Genomic DNA, 16,408 nt, shown 5'->3' with positions numbered 1-16,408 from the left:
CCTGATTTACACACACACACATATATATATATACACACACATACATATATATACACATACATACATATATATACACATGCATACACATATATATATACACATACATATATATATATATATATATATACATACATATATATATATATATATATATATATATATACATACATACATATATACACATACATATATATATATATACACATACATATATATACATACATATATATATATATGTATGTGTATACATTTTTATATATGTATATACATTTTTATATATGTATATATAAATGTTTATATATATATATATATATATAAATAAAGGATAAGCTTGAAATGGGCATGGTTTAATTGATTTAGCAAATGAAAACATATACCGGTGTCAGAGTTTCGCTTTAAAAAAATATATATTTCTGGTCGCTTATCAAAGTTAGCTGGCTAACTCGTTGAACCCGCTTTGCAGTGTAGGCTTAGTTTACCCTTTGGTATTACATATTTAGAATAGACGGGAACCGGTTGTGCTAGAACAGGTAGGGAAAATGGGTCACTTATCTTCAGGAACAAACCATTTGGATTTTATAATGACGTCACCTGTTAATTTACTTGTGTTTTATAGTAGCCAATGGAAGTTAGAGTGACGTGCTAGATGTGTAATATCTTATATTGAAGGTCACTGTCGATGGTTCTGAGAGACTGTTGTTATTGTCAGGAAATCATATAATTTCCACTTGTCTGTGTTTCACTGCACATTCAGCATCTAAAAAACAGCAGTCGTAGACAAGAGACCCATTCTTCAGTTCACTGGTCATCACATTACTTCAGCCAGTGGTGGAGAAGCTATGGTTGGCAGCCAATTGGGGGCTGGGCTCAGAGTCAGACGGAGACGGAACGGGAATTTTTCTACAAGCATCTGACCTGAACAGTGTGCTGGAGCGCTCACATCAAAAACACGCGCCATCGCTATACACAAGGAGGAAGAGACGGAAATTGTACACTCGAAAAATCGTTTTCGGCTACAAATTATAGATTAAAAAGAAGAACACCTACGCCAAACAGTTTATAAAGAATTTACTTAACTGTCAACCTCCTCCTGAGCTGTGCATCGAGGCTTTTCATGGTAAGTTTTTTTTAAATAACTGGTACAATGCTGCAGCCAGTGTTGCTCTTCTTTCTCGAGCTTGTGAAAATAACGATCTATAGTGACTTTGTTATAACGCACCAAATATGTTGTGTAATAATGTACGTTTATCGTAGTTTTTGTTCACAAAAGACAGTCCCATATGGGATTAGTCGAAACGTTGAAAGGCAGCAGCGTAGGCTCAGTCCAACTCCTTTCTATTTCATTTGACGCAGGTGTAGGCTGTCAATTTATACATTGCTTCTTTATTTTTTTTAAAAGTTTGGCTTCTCTGATAAACATATTTTTATACTTTCATGCATGTCATTTTCATCATGGCAGGTTTGACTGACCTTTTGCCTTTTTCAATCAAATGTTTTGCCCCAGCTAACACACCTGACTCCAATAATCACCTAATCATGATCTTCAGTTTTGAATGCAATTTGATTAATCAGCTGTGTTTACTAGGGATGGAGTGAAAGTGTGACACCAATCAGGCCCTTGAGGACTGGAGTTTCCCAACCTCTGCATGTGGTGGCCAGTCCTAATCTGGCTGTGCCAGGTGGAGATTATAAGAGTACATACTCATTAAGGCCAGATTGTTATTCCATGTTCATAGATAACCAGCAGGGTCACACAAAATCCTTATGCAGATAGGTCAATAATGCAAAGTTGTTAAAGTTCAGTCAATAACTGGCTCGGGACAGGGATGCATAATGTGGTTTGGGATGCCTGTGTGGCACAGGAGTGGTTTTGACAGGTAGGATAGAACCTGTGGTAGACCTACCTTAAAGGTAGATTAATAGCCTATTTATTTTGGTCCTTTTGTTTTTCACTATTTAAGAGTTATATTAGTGTTTATCAGACTTTACTGGTTGGGTGAGTTTTAGACAATGCAACATCCTGATCCCATGTTGCCTGTGTAGGCACTTCTTGTGAAAAAAATTAACTATCTTTATCTTATCTTGGATCTGAACTGAATACAGTTCCTTTGTAATTCATCCATACAGGGGTTTTGGGTACTCTTCTGTTGTAGTGTGTCAGACCTTGCTCTCCGTTAAACAAAACTGTTCTATTTGATTTTTGATTTATTAGGATCCCCATTAGATGACGCCAATGGCAACAGCTAGTCTTACTGGGGTCTGACACACAACGAAAAGACATTACAGACAAAAGACTACCATTTACATACATTTAAAAACATTAACATTGTGTGTGTATATCTATCAGTTATACATACATGTCAGTACATACACACAACAAGTAGGTCACATGGGGGACCGTGTTGCTTTATTTGTTTTTTGAAACTAGGTTTGCTGTTCACTTGCCCTATATAAAGTGGAAGGGAGTTCCATTCACTCATGGCTCTGTATAATACTGTACATTTCCTTGATTTTTTTCTGGACCTGGGGACTCTGAAAAGACCCTGGTGGCTTGTCTGGTGGAGTAAGTGTGTGTGTGTGTCATTGCTATGTGAATGTTGATTATGCAAACAATTTGGAATTTCCAACACATTTAATGTTTCTTATAAAAACAAGAAGTGACGCAGCTCTTAGCCAAGAGAGAATGGCATGCATAGTGTTAATATTAGCCCTATGATTACAACGAAGAGCAAGACGTGTCGCTCTGTTCTGGGCCAGCTGCAGCTTAACTAGGTCTTTCTTTGCAGAACTTGACCATATGACTGGACAATAATCAAGATACTATAAAAATTAGAGCCTGCAGCACTTGCTTTGTGGCGTGTGGTGTCAAAAAAGTATCCTCAACTTGTTCAACAGCCACACCATTCATTACCAGATGCAGCTGAGGTCTAGAACTTAGGGAATGATTTGTACCAAATACAATGCTCTTAGTTTCAGAGGTGTTCAGGAACAGTTCATTACTGGCCACCCATTCCAAAACAGACTGCAACTCTTTGTTTAGAGTTTCAGTGACTTCATTAGCTGTGGTTGCTGATGCGTATATGGTTAAATCATCAGCGTACATGGACACACATGCTTTGTTTAATGCCTGTGGCAGGTCATTGGTAAAATTCGAAAAGAGTAAAGAGCTGCCCTGCAGTACACCACCCTTTACATGTTTAACATTAGAGAAGATTCCATTAATGAAAACCCTGAGTTCTATTACATTGCCATATCGTGGATTCAAAGTAATCAGAGGTTGAAAAGCCATAACACAAGTTTTCTAAACAACATATTATGGTCAATAATATCAAAAGCTGCACTGAAATCTAATAGTACAGCTCCCACAATCTTATTATCAATGTCTTAAAACCAATCATCAGTCTGTGTGTATGTGGATAAGACTCTGCTCTGTGTGTGTGTCAGTGGAGGCTCTTCAGAGGAGGAAGGGGAGGACCATCCTCAGTGAATTTCAGAAATTAAAATGGTGAAACAAAAGTTCTCATTTTTAGATAAAACTACACTAAATATATTAATGTCATCAAATAATTGATTAAAACACATTACTGTTCTACAGTAGCCTCAACAGCACTCTGGGGTAGAACCATGGTGTAGCCAGGGGTGGGCAATTCCAGTCCTCGGGCGCCGGATTGGTGTCAGTTTTTCCCCAGCCCCAGGTAACACAACTGACTCCAATAATCACCTAATCGTGATCTTCAGTTTAGAATGCAATTTGATTAAACAGCTGTGTTTGCTAGGGATGGAGTAAAAGTGTGACACCAGTCAGGCCCCACAGGACTGGAGTTGCCCACCCCTTGTGTAGCTGAAGAACAGCTAGTTTCTATCCTCCTCTGGGTACATTGACATCAAAACAAAACTTAGGAGGCTCATGGTTCTCACCACCTTCCATAGAATTACACAGTAATTATGACAACTTTTGGAGGACATCCTCCAACCTATCAGTGCTCTTGCAGTGTGAAGTGACATGTTGTGGACCCAATAAAAGGATCAGAGAATGAATCTAGTACTAAAAGCATAAGCTACAGCTAGCTAGCACTGCAGTGAATAAAATGTGATGAGTAGAGATTTTGTAGATTTTTTATTTTCTCACTTACCTAGCTAGCGAGTAGTTTAACCTACTCAAACACCCGGCTCAAAGACCGAAGGATGCTATGTTAGCTAGCTGGCTATGGCTATCCAACACTGGAAGTCTTCCAAGTCAAGGTACGTTTTGGGTTTTTATTAATTTATTGCCACTGGGGCCCGCTGATGTACACTGTACTGCATCATTGTAGCAGGTTTATTCATGTGTTAGTTCTAGTAGCTAGCAATGTTGACTATGACGTTAGGTGACAACGATGTATGCTGTGTGTAACAGTTAGTGGTTATGGTGTGAAGGTTTGGCTTGGAAAGTTTTTTTTGCCTAGTCACAGACAGCTGTTGTACTGCGCACTAAAGTCCACAAGCGAAAGTAAAAGGTGAGAGGAGGAGAGCATGTAGATGCATGAAGGAATTATACAATGAGCAAATCATCATGGTGTTTGTATGTGGCTGCTATGAAAGTGAACTGTGTTTGTTCTGATCAAGGGTGTATTCATTCCGCCGATTCTGTTGAACAATGTTCCTTGAACGAAAGCAATCGAACGAAACTTGAATAAACATACCTGAATTTGTCCAATAGAAACTCTAATTTGCAACTGTTTTTATTAATGATAACACCCCAGATCAGCTAGATGCAGGCAAGAGTGTGCAAGGTGGTATTGAATTTGTCACTGTCTGGATTACGCAAATGTTTCTCTCTACCTGTTGTATCATTATCATTATGGGTATAGGGAAGATTTCAGTATCGTGTAGTAGCCTAAACCTATCAATGTTATTACATTGAGCTGGGTGAATGGAATATGAATGAGAGTCATCCAATATGCTGTAATAGAAATAAGGCCATGCTCATAAAAAGTGTCCTGCTTCATCTTAAACGGCACCAACCGCCACTAGTGTATATGGATACCACAACCCCTATTACAAAAACATGTTTTTCCCCTCATCAATCTACACACAAAGCAAAAACAGGTTTTTAGATTTAAAAAATGATTAAAAAAAACCCACCCCATTTACATAAGTATTCAGACCCTTTGCTATGAGACTTGAAATTGAGCTCAGGTGCATCCTGTTTCCATTGATCATTCTTCAGATATTTCTACAACTTGAGTCCACCTGTGGTAAATTCATTTGATTGGACATGATTTGGAAAGGCACATAACTGTCTATATAAGGTCCCACAGTTGACAGTGCATGTCAGAGCAGAAACCAAGCCATGAGTTCGAAGGAATTGTCCGTAGAGCTCTGAGACAGGATTGTGTAGAGGCAAAGATCTGGGGAAGGGTACCAAACAATTTCTGCAGCATTGAAGGTCCCCAAGAACGCAGTTGCCTCCATCATTCTTAAATGGAAGAAGTTTGGAACCACCAAGGCACGTACTGGACTCTCAGACCATGAGAAACAAGATTCTCTGGCCTGATGAAACCAAGTTTGAACTCTTTGGCCTGAATGCCAAGCGTCACGTCTGGAGGAAACCTGGCATCATCCCTACGGTGAAGCATGGTGGTGGCAGCATCATGCTGTGGGGAGGTTTTTTTAGCGGCAGGGACTTGGAGACTAGTCAGGATCGAGGGAAAGATGAATGGAGTAAAGTACAGAGACATCCTTGATGAAAACCCGCTCAGGATCTCAGCCTGGGGTGAAGGTTCACCTTTTAACAGGACAACGACCCTAAGCACACAGCCAAGACAAAGCAGGAGTGGCTTCGGGACAAGTCTCTGAATGTCCTTGAGTGTCCTAGCCTGAGTGAGAGTGTGAGAGAGACAGTGTTTTAATACTTTGAAAATGTGTCCTTCTATTACCTCCCTCCTGTGTTTATTTCTCAGCAAAATCATTGACTTCTGTTGGTGCGGGTTTATAAAAAAAAATGGTTTAGCAGTATCTGTTCTGCTTTGTACGTATGAAACACCAGGGAGCAGGCTTTAGATGTGCTTCACTGAGGCAATCATCACGCAAAGAGGCTGCATGTCTTGTAACTAATGATGCTAAAAATATAATAACTCATCCGGGCTCAAGGACCCAAGGGAATTTGAGACTGGATCTGAGAGAACTACTGTAGTTTTTTGTTCAATGATCAAGTTAATTTAGGTAACCTGTAATACTGTACTGTATGTAGAATTTCCTTGACCATTTCACTTGCTTGGAATAGGGACCAGAACAAAGGGTGAGGTAGAGGGCATTGTCAATAATTGAAAGCAGTGTTTGTCTGTGAGCATTTTGCTGTGTCATGGAGGAATTCCCCTTGTGGGCCTGGAAGATGCTTGGGAAATATGGGAAGAGGGTTTGTGTTGGTTATTTTAACCTGGGCCCGGTCCAGTTTCCTGTTCAGTGGATGACCTGCTTGTGTAAGGGATACTTTGGTTTTTCCCTTGAAAGACATTGAAACTGGAGGTCAAGTCCCTCTAGACTTGCCAGTATTGTCTGTTTGTATAACAGGGAAGGTGAATATAGTGCCATTCTATTTCAAGGTTTACTGTAGTTAATTTCAAAGGGAGCATCTTGTAAAGTGCTTACACAAGTAATTTTCCCTGTCTTCAGGATCTGTGAGTTGGCTAGTTTCTGTTTCTGTCCCACTGCCACATCAACCTCCTGTTTCTCATTGTAATTAGTGATGTTGCATAGTTTTCTTCCCACTCACTTCACCACAATATGTTAAACAGTTTGAAACAACAACAATGCCATGGAGGAAACTTCTTGTTCTTTGTATATTTGGGTTGGGAGAAGTCTATGAAATTCCTCAATTGTTTACGAGTAAAGGGAGGTCTGAGCTGAGCTCTGAGGACTTTATCAGACTGAAAAGACGAGCACTTCAGGGAGGCTCGGCCCTTAACCTAAAGGCTAATAAAAGGTTCTGTGTGTGCCTACCTACTTTTATCTGGATGTGTCTGTAAAAGATCTGTCAACAGTACTACTTCCTCCTTTACAATGGATCCCTTTCAATGCCTGATGACACAGACCGAGCTGGGCCACTGTCTTACCCTCAGGCTTTAGTGATGTTCTCAGTATTAAGCTAAGTGAACAGCTGGGCCACACAGCTTTCTGAAGGGCACTGGGACAGGGGACAGTCAAGGGGGCCGGTTAATGAGGGTTCTCACTCCCTGGGAAAGGTTAATGATGGTATTTTGAGACAAAATGTTGGTATAAGATCCAGATAAAATTGAGATTATTTTCATTAAAGGCTCAATACTGTTCGTCATGCATCATCTTCAGGAGGCAGGAGTTTTTCCTGGTCAGGTCACGATGTGGTTAGGATTAACTAAGGGGCTTGAAAAAGAAAAAGTCAATCTGAAATGTCTGGGTTGTAATAGTGTATCCCGACGCAGTGGTCCTTTGAGCCGGATCATAAACAGTGCCTCTCTGCCTCATGTTGTAAGGAGCTCTCGCACCCTCAACCTTCGGCTCCAAGTCATCTCCCTGGGTATCAGACAGACAGACAGATAGCCAGCATACGAACCCCAATATGTCCTGACCGTACACAATCTGTGCTCCACCACCACTGTAACTGCATTACCCTCTTTATCTTCCTCCAATGCTTTCTCTCCCGCTTCACTTCTCAGGCTCGACTTTAACCCTGCATTCATGTAAGCACTTTGACAAGTGGCCCAGTAACTGCTGGGCTGGAAATTAGATTTACAGTTTGGTAAACATTCCCGATAAGACGTCAGACTAGGCAACTAGTGGAATTTGCTGCCTTATTGCATTTTTGCACTGACTGTCAATTTGTCACCAGTCTTATCTGTAGTGATTGAATTTGTTGATTTCAATGGACAGTAAAATACAATTTTAGTGATGGTCAGTGCAGTACAGTTTTGCTGATATTGCAGAATATTATTACATTTTACATTTACATTTAAGTCATTTAGCAGACGCTCTTATCCAGAGCGACTTACAAATTGGAAAGTTCATACATATTCATCCTGGTCCCCCCGTGGGGAATGAACCCACAACCCTGGCGTTGCAAGCGCCATGCTCTACCAACTGAGCCACACGGGGCTCAGTTTTTATTACAGAAAGGACTAGAAAGCTAGGACCCAGGGGCTGTTTGTAGTGGACAGTTTTTTTTCTTCTTTGTGCCGGAGCCTTTCTTCTTATATTTCCAAAATCAAAGGAATGAGGTCTGCAGATTTCAGTCAATGAGTTTTTACACTACTTTAATATCCTGTCTGGGGAATTTGACCTATGTTCTGGTTACTGTAAATTCAGATGAATACAAACTGTTGAGGTTGAAAAACAAAATAGTATATTTTTGTGATCAAATGTTATTTTATTTAGTAATAATAATTGTCAGCAAACATGAATACAAAAGGGTGTTGCACTCCCCCCTTCCCACATCCTAATCCCAGCCCACTCGAGACCTAAGGGATCAAATTAAATAAACATACATGTATAAAATAAACAACAAAGCAACACATCACAAATTGTTTCAGCGGCAAAAAGCCATTGGTTTAAAGTGTGACATGGTATAAATGTCATGTTCTTCCTGAGTGCTTTGTGATTGGGCGGTGGTAGTTTGATGACATTCACAGCTGGTGTGGAATGGCCCTCATGTACTGTACTGTACTACTCTCACTCCTTTTCCCCTTGCTAACGTTTCCTGCAGTGCTGTGAAGGTATTACCTAGGCTTACGTAACCGGGGTTGTTTGTTTTGGTTATTTTTAAATATACTTTCTCATTACTAGTGCTGAGCAATTAACCAACATTTTGGTTTTCAAACAACTAATCGGCTGACTTGACTTTGGTTCAATTATTTAAATTCTATTTTTTTTATTTTTGGGGGGGGGATCAATGCACACATTGTGTAGTTTCTCTATAGAGAAATCGGATCAAGCCCAAACTGTGTGCTGTACAGTGTATTCGGAAAGTATTCAAACCCCTTGACTTTTTCCACATTTTGTTACGTTACAGCCTTATTCTAAAAAGGGTTAAATTTGTTTTTTCCCCCTCATCAATCGACACACAATACCCCATAATGACTAAGCAAAAACAGGTTTTACATTTATTTGCAAATGTATTTAAAATAAAAAACGTATTACATTTACATAAGTATTCAGACCCTTTACTCAGTACTTTGTTGAACTACCTTTGGCAGTGATTACAGCCTCAAGTCTTTTTGGGTATGACGCTATAAGCTTGGCACACCTGTATTTAGGGAGTTTCTCTGCATTCTTCTCTGCAGACCCTCTCAAGCTCTGTCCGGTTGGATGGGGAGCGTCGCTGCACAGTTATTTTCAGGTCTCTCCAGAGATGTTCAATCGGGTTCAAGTCCGGGCTCTGGCTGGGCCACTCAAGGACATTCAGAGACTTGTCCCGAAGCCACTCCTGCGTTGTCTTGGCTGTGTGCTTAGGGTTGTTGTCCTGTTGGAAGGTCAACCTTTTACCCCGTCTGAGGTCCTGAGTGCTCTGGAGCAGATTTTCATCAAGGATCTCTCTGTACTTTGCTCAGTTCATCTTTCCCTCGATCCTGACTAGTCTCCCAGTCCCTGCCGCTGAAAGACATCCCCACAGCATGATGCTGCCACCACCATGCTTCACCGCAGGGATGGTGCCAGGTTTCCTTCAGACGTGACGCTTGGCATTCAGGCCAAAGAGTTCAATCTTGGATTCATCAGACCAGAACTCTGGAGCTCTGTCAGTGACCATCGGGTTCTTGGTCACCCCCCTGACCAGGGCACTTTTCCCCCGATTGCTCAGTTTGGCCAGGCGGTCAGCTCTAGGAAGAGTCTTGGTGGTTCCAAACTTCTTCCATTTAGGAATGACGGAGGCCACTGTGTTCTTGGGGACCTTCAATGCTGCAGAACTGTTTTGGTACCCTTTCCCAGATCTGTGCCTCGACACAATCCTGTCTCAGAGTTCTATGGACGATTCCTTAGACCTCATGGCTTGGTTTGTGAATGAAGGGTGGTTAATTAAGCAATAAGGCCCGAGGAGGTGTGGTGTATTGGCCATACAGTATAAAATGGTTACTAACGTAATTAGAGCAGTCAAAATAAATGTTTTGTCATACCTGTGGTATACGGTCTGATATCACGGTTTTCAGCATTCAGGGCTCGAACCATCCAGTTTATAATAAGTGATAAGCAGTAATGGGCAGTCACTACCATCTTGGGATTTTATTAATTGTATTATTCTTGCATAATGCATTTAATGTTTAAAAAAAAAAATAGAAACCTGGAAAAATGACACATTTAAAAAAATAATCAAACGTAAACCGAACTGACCTCAAAGCACTAATCGCTTAGCACTACTCATTGATCTTGCCTGATTAGCCTCCTGCTGAAATAGAAAGACATATATATATATATATATATATATATATATATATATATATATATATATATATATATATATATATATATATACACACACACACACACAAATCCCTAAATCTAACCTCTAAACCTAAAATAGCATTTTTCCTCATGGACCAGCAAAATGTCCCCACTTGTCTGAATCTCCATTGTTTTACTACCCTTGTGAGGTCTGGTACCCACAAGGATAGTTAAACAAAAAAAAACGTGTGCGTACACACACCTGACCAGTGTCTGTTTTTCATTGTAAGTGACCCTTTGATAAGCAGAACTTAATAGCAGTTGTCCTATAGGAAGAAGCTGTTTAAGAGATTAGGTTTGATGGGTGAATTGAAGCAAATCGTGTTGTAGGTGGTAGGCAGAGGGTGATGCACAGGGCCTGTCGGAGCAGAGGGCTGCATGGGGCGCAGACGTGTCATACCGAAGGGAACTGGGTCTGAAGTAATTAGTTTGGAGAGGCGGTCTGCCTACACTGCTGACACACACACACACAGAGAGAGTTTCAGTAGCCCACTGTGCCAGGGTGGGGTGGAAACAGTCTGCTTGAGTTGTTGACTACCACCCTGTATTCTTCTAATTTCTGTGTTCTTTTCACTTCACCAAGGAAGGAAGTCCTACACTCCACATGATCCTTGATGCATAATGTGTAGTGTTCTCATATCCCATTTATGGCTAATGAAACAGACATCCTAGTTATTCAAGTACATTAAAATGAGCATGTGCTACGACTATGGGAGTATCTATGCAATTCGAAACACAGTCCTTGTGTCTAATGATATTCCCTCCCTCCTCGCCAGCCACTTTAATGTACATTGGAATTGAATGGATTTTCCTCTTTCCTCTGTGTTCTCAGGACAGGGGGAATTACTGAGGTTTTGGCTGTAATGATCCTCAATGAGGAAGGATCTCATAGAAAAATAAACTAAGATTGGGACATCTTGGTGCAGAATGCTTTTCTTCTCATGTAGACATCCCTCTTTCCCGTCGTATAGGATAAGCATGCCAGTGTTCTCCTGGGCATGTGCCCGAATAATCTGTGTGCCATTCCTTCCATAAACAAATGCTCTCTATTGGACAGAATGACTAATGTACAGATGTAGGATCTTAATTTGAGCAAAATATTCCTGCAGCAACAGGGTTTGAACATTTAGTCCATAATGTTACTTGATCTGTGGTTAGGCTATTATCTGGTAAAAATGAGGCTACATGAAATGTGGAATACTGTCAATATAACTGTGTTAGTGTAGGTTTTCAGTGAATTTATGTAAATCACAAAGCTCATCTGCATAAACATTTTCAGCAACAAAAGATGAATATATTAAGATCCTACATCTGTAAACATTCTTACAGTTCAGACTTGCTCACACAACCTTGACAGGGGCACCTAGTTTGAACTGTTTGTATTGGAGCTGGTAGAAATTACCCCTAACTGCTAGTCCAGGCTCAGATTTGGAAAATCTGGTTAAGGTTAGAATTTTGGGTGAAGTAACTTGATCCTAGCTTGGTGGTTAGCAAAAACGTCTACTACGAGTGTTTACATTACAATCATGTACCAACTGTTGTTTCATCACTTCCTTATTCCCCCTCTGTGGCCTGTGGTAAGGGTGTGGTCCCATCACTGCTTGTCTGAAGCCATTAGCCTGATCCCAGATCTGTTTGTGCTGTATAGCCAACAAACTCCTTGGCATACGGCTGTACAATAACAAACCCTTGTGGTGCGTGTGACGGCAGTGATTGGACTCGGAGGAAGTGTTGGGCCACCGCCTCTTATCCTGTTGTAGAATGTAGACCTCCACTATGTGGAGAACCCTGGCCAAGACAACCCCCACCCCCTAATTACTTCTCTTCCTGTGCTACATCAAACTTAATTGAAAGAAAATAGCATTTAAACATCTGAAGATGCATAACAGTCAAATAGACGTATAAAAAAACATATATATATTTTTTTCAACAGGTCATTATTAGCCCACTTTGTCTCTCTAGACTTTTAAGGGTGTTTAGAATGATGGCCATGATCTAAAAATGATTTGTAGCCTATGTATAGTGTGGAACGCAGTACACGGGGAACTGAGATACAAGGTATAATCTGACTCTGAAGGCTCTTTTTGTTTTGGTCAAATTTGGACGATAGATTGCTGGCTGTCCTGCCTGCAGATTATAGGGTTTAATCTGTCCTCACTTTTTCTCTCCGTTCCTCTAAACCCCAAGCGGGTCAATCAACGCAGTCTGTTTTTAGAAGATCTTAACATCTGCTTTTTGGAGGGCTCTTTCTTGTCACGCGTACACACACACAATCTTGGTAATTGATGGTTTGCCAAAAATATGTTCATCCAATATTTTATTGGACTTTTGACCTAGAATTGAATGATTACATGCACTACATGACCAAAAGTGTGTGGCCACCTGCTCGTCGAACATCTCATTCCAAAATCATGGGTATTAATATGGAGTTGGTCCCCCCTTTTGGCTAAAACAGCCTTCACTCTTCTGGGAAGGCTTTCCACTAGATGTTGGAACATTGCTGTGAGGACTTGCTTCCATTCAGCCATGAGCATTATTGAGGTTGGGCACTGATGTTGGGCGATTAGGCCTGGCTCACAGTCGGCGTTCCAATTTATCCCAAAGATGTTTGATGGGGTTGAGGTCAGGGCTCTGTGCAGGCCAGTCAAGTTCTTCCACACCGATCTCGACAAACCATTTCTGTATGGACCTTGCTTCGTGCACGGGGGAATTGTCATGCTGAAACAGGAAAGGGCCTTCCCCAAACTGTTGCCACAAAGTTGGAAGCACAGAATGTCATTGTATGCTGTAGCGTTAAGATGTCTCTTCACTGTAAGGGGCCTAGCCCGAACCATGAAAAACAGCCCCAGACCATTATTCCTCCTCTACCCAACTTTACAGTTCGCTACCTGCCCGAATGCAAAGTGCTTTCTCCTGGCATCTGCCAAACCCAGATTCGTCCATCAGACTGCCAGATGGTGAAGTGTGATTCATCACTCCAGAGAATGCATTTCGACTGCTCCAGAGTCCATTTGCGGCGAGCTTTGCACCACTCCAGCCGACGCTTGGCATTGCGCATGGTGATCTTAGGCTTGAAGTGCCTGAAGAACAGTTATTGTGCTGACTTTGCTTCCAGAGGCAATTTGGAACTCAGTGAGTGTTGCACAGAGGACAGACGATTTTTACATGCTTCATCACTCGGTGGTCTCGTTCTGCGAGCTTGTGTGGCCTACCACTTCGCAGCTACCGTTCTTGCTCCTAGACGTTTCCACTTCACAATAACAGCACTTACAGTTGACCCGGGGCAGCTCTAGCAGGGCAGAAATTTAAGGAAACTGACTTGTTGGAAAGGAGGCATCCTATGGCGGTGCCATGTTGAAAGTCACTGAGCTCTTCAGTAAGGCCATTCTACTGCCAATGTTTGTCTATGGAGATTTCATGGCTGTGTGCTCGATTTTATACACCTGTCAGCAACGGGTATGGAATGTGGATGTGTCAATTACCGTCACAGCCCTAAATCTCACGTACACAAAAGGTGAAAGAATCAGGACATCATGGACCTGCTGTTTGTGGCAAGACCATCTGAAGCCCCTGCCTGATAAGAACTAGTAATTGTAAGGTAGTATGTTTTTTTCACTTTGCTGTACATCACATCCTCAGTATGTTATTAGTTACTGGTCGGAAATACTATAAAGTGCATTCAAAGTATTCAGACCCCTTAACTTTTCCCACATTTTGTTACTTTACAGCCTTATTCTAAAATTGATTAAATTGTTTTTTCCCTCATCAATCGACACACAATACCCCATAATGACAAAGCAAAAACTGTTTCTTAGGGTATGACGCTACAAGCTTGGCACACTTGCATTTGGGGAGTTCCTCACATTCTCCTCTGCAGATCCTCTCAAGCTCTGTCAGGTTGGATGGGGAGCGTCGCTGCACAGCGTTTTCAGGTCTCACCAGAGATGTCCGGGCTCTGGCAGGGCCACTCAAGGGCATTCAGAGACTGGTCCCAAAGCCACCCCTGCGTTGTCTTGGCTGTCTGCTTAGGGTTGTGGTCATGTTGGAAGGAGAACCTTTGCCCCAGTCTGAGGTCCTGAGTGCTCTGGAGCAGGTTTATATCAAGGATCTCTCTGTACTTTGCTCTGTTCATCTTTGCTTCGATCCTGACTAGTCTCCAAGTTCCTGCCACTGAAAAACATCCCCACAGCACGTTGCTGCCACCACCATGCTTCACTGTAGGGATGGTGCCAGGTTTCCTCCAGATGTGACGCTTGGCACTCAGGCCAAAGAGTTCAATCTTGGTTTTATCAGACCAGATAATCTTGTTTCTCATGACCTGAAAGTCCTTAGGTGCCTTTTGGCAAACTCCAAGCGGGCTGTCATGTGGCTTCCGTCTGGCCACTCTACCATAGAGGCCTGATTGGTGGAGTGCTACAGAGTTGGTTGTCCTTCTGGAAGGTTCTCCCATCTCCACAGAGGAACTCTGGAGCTCTGTCAGAGTGACCATCGGGTTCTTGGTCACCACCCTGACCAAGGCACTTCTCCCCCGATTGCTCAGTTTGGCCGGGCGGCCAGCTCTAGGAAGTCTTAGTGGTTACAAACTTCCATTTAAGAATGATAGAGGCCACTGTGTTCTTGGGAACCTTCAATGCTGCAGACATTTTTTGGTACCCTTCCCCAGATCTGTGCCTTGACACAATCCTGTCTCGGAGCTCTACAGATAATTCCTTCGACCTTATGGCTTGGTTTTTGCTCTGACATGCACTGTTAACTGTGGGACCTTATTTAGACAGGTGTGTGCCTTTCCAAATCATGTTCAATCAATTGAATTTACCACAGGTGGCCTCCAATCAAATTGTAGAAACATCTCAAGGATGATCAGTGGAAACAGGATGCACCTGAGCTCTATTTCTAGGCTCATATCAAAGAGTCTGAATACTTACAGTACCAGTCAAAAGTTTGGATACACCTACTCATTCCAGGGTTTTTCTTTATTTGTACTATTTTCTACATTGTAGAATAATAGTGAGATCAAAACTGTGAAATAACACATGGAATCATGTAGTAAAAAAGTGTTAAACAAATCAAAATATATTTTATATTTGAGATTCTTCAAAGTAGGCACCCTTTGCCTTGACAGCTTTGCACACTCTTGGCATTCTCTCAACTAGCTTCATGAGGTAGTCACCTGGAATGCATTTCAATTAACAGGTGTGCCTTGTTAAAAGTTAATTTGTGGAATTTATTTTCTTCTTAATGCGTTTTAGCCAATCAGTTGTGTTATAACAAGGTAGCGGTAGTATACAGAAGACAGCCCTATTTGGTAAAAGACCAAGTCCATATTATGGCAATAACAGCTCAAATAAGCAGAGACAAACGTCAGTCTATTATTTTAAGACATCAATTCGGAAAATGTCAAGAACTTTCAAAGTTCTTGACAAGTGCAGTCGCAAAAACCATCAAGCGCTATGATGAAACTGGCTCTCGTGAGGACCACCACAGGAAAGGAAGACCTAGAGTTACCTCTGCTGCAGAGGATAAGTTCATTATAGTTACCAGCCTCAGATTGCAGCCCAAATAAATGCTTTACAGAGTTCAAGTAACAGACACATCAACATCAACTGTTCAAAGGAGACTGCGTGAATCAGGCCTTCATGGTCAAATTGTTTCAAAGAAACCACTAGTAAAAGGACACCAATAATAAGAAGAGACTTGCTTGGGTCAAAAAACAGGAGCAATGGACATTGGACAGATTTCCACTGGTCTTTTGGTCTGATGAGTCGAAATTTGAGATTTTTGGTTCCAACCGCTGTGTCTTTGTGTGAAGCGGAGTAGGTGAACGGATGATCTCCGCATGTGTGGTTCCCACCGTGAAGCATGGAGGAGGAGGTGTGATGGTGCTTTGCTGGTGACACTGTCTGTAATTTATTTAGAATTCAATGCACACTTAACCAGCATGGCTACCACAGCATTCTGCAGC

This window comes from Salvelinus namaycush, chromosome 4 (assembly GCF_016432855.1).
Source record: "Salvelinus namaycush isolate Seneca chromosome 4, SaNama_1.0, whole genome shotgun sequence".
Classification (NCBI taxonomy): domain Eukaryota; kingdom Metazoa; phylum Chordata; class Actinopteri; order Salmoniformes; family Salmonidae; genus Salvelinus; species Salvelinus namaycush.
Note: the sequence above shows the minus strand (reverse complement) of the source record.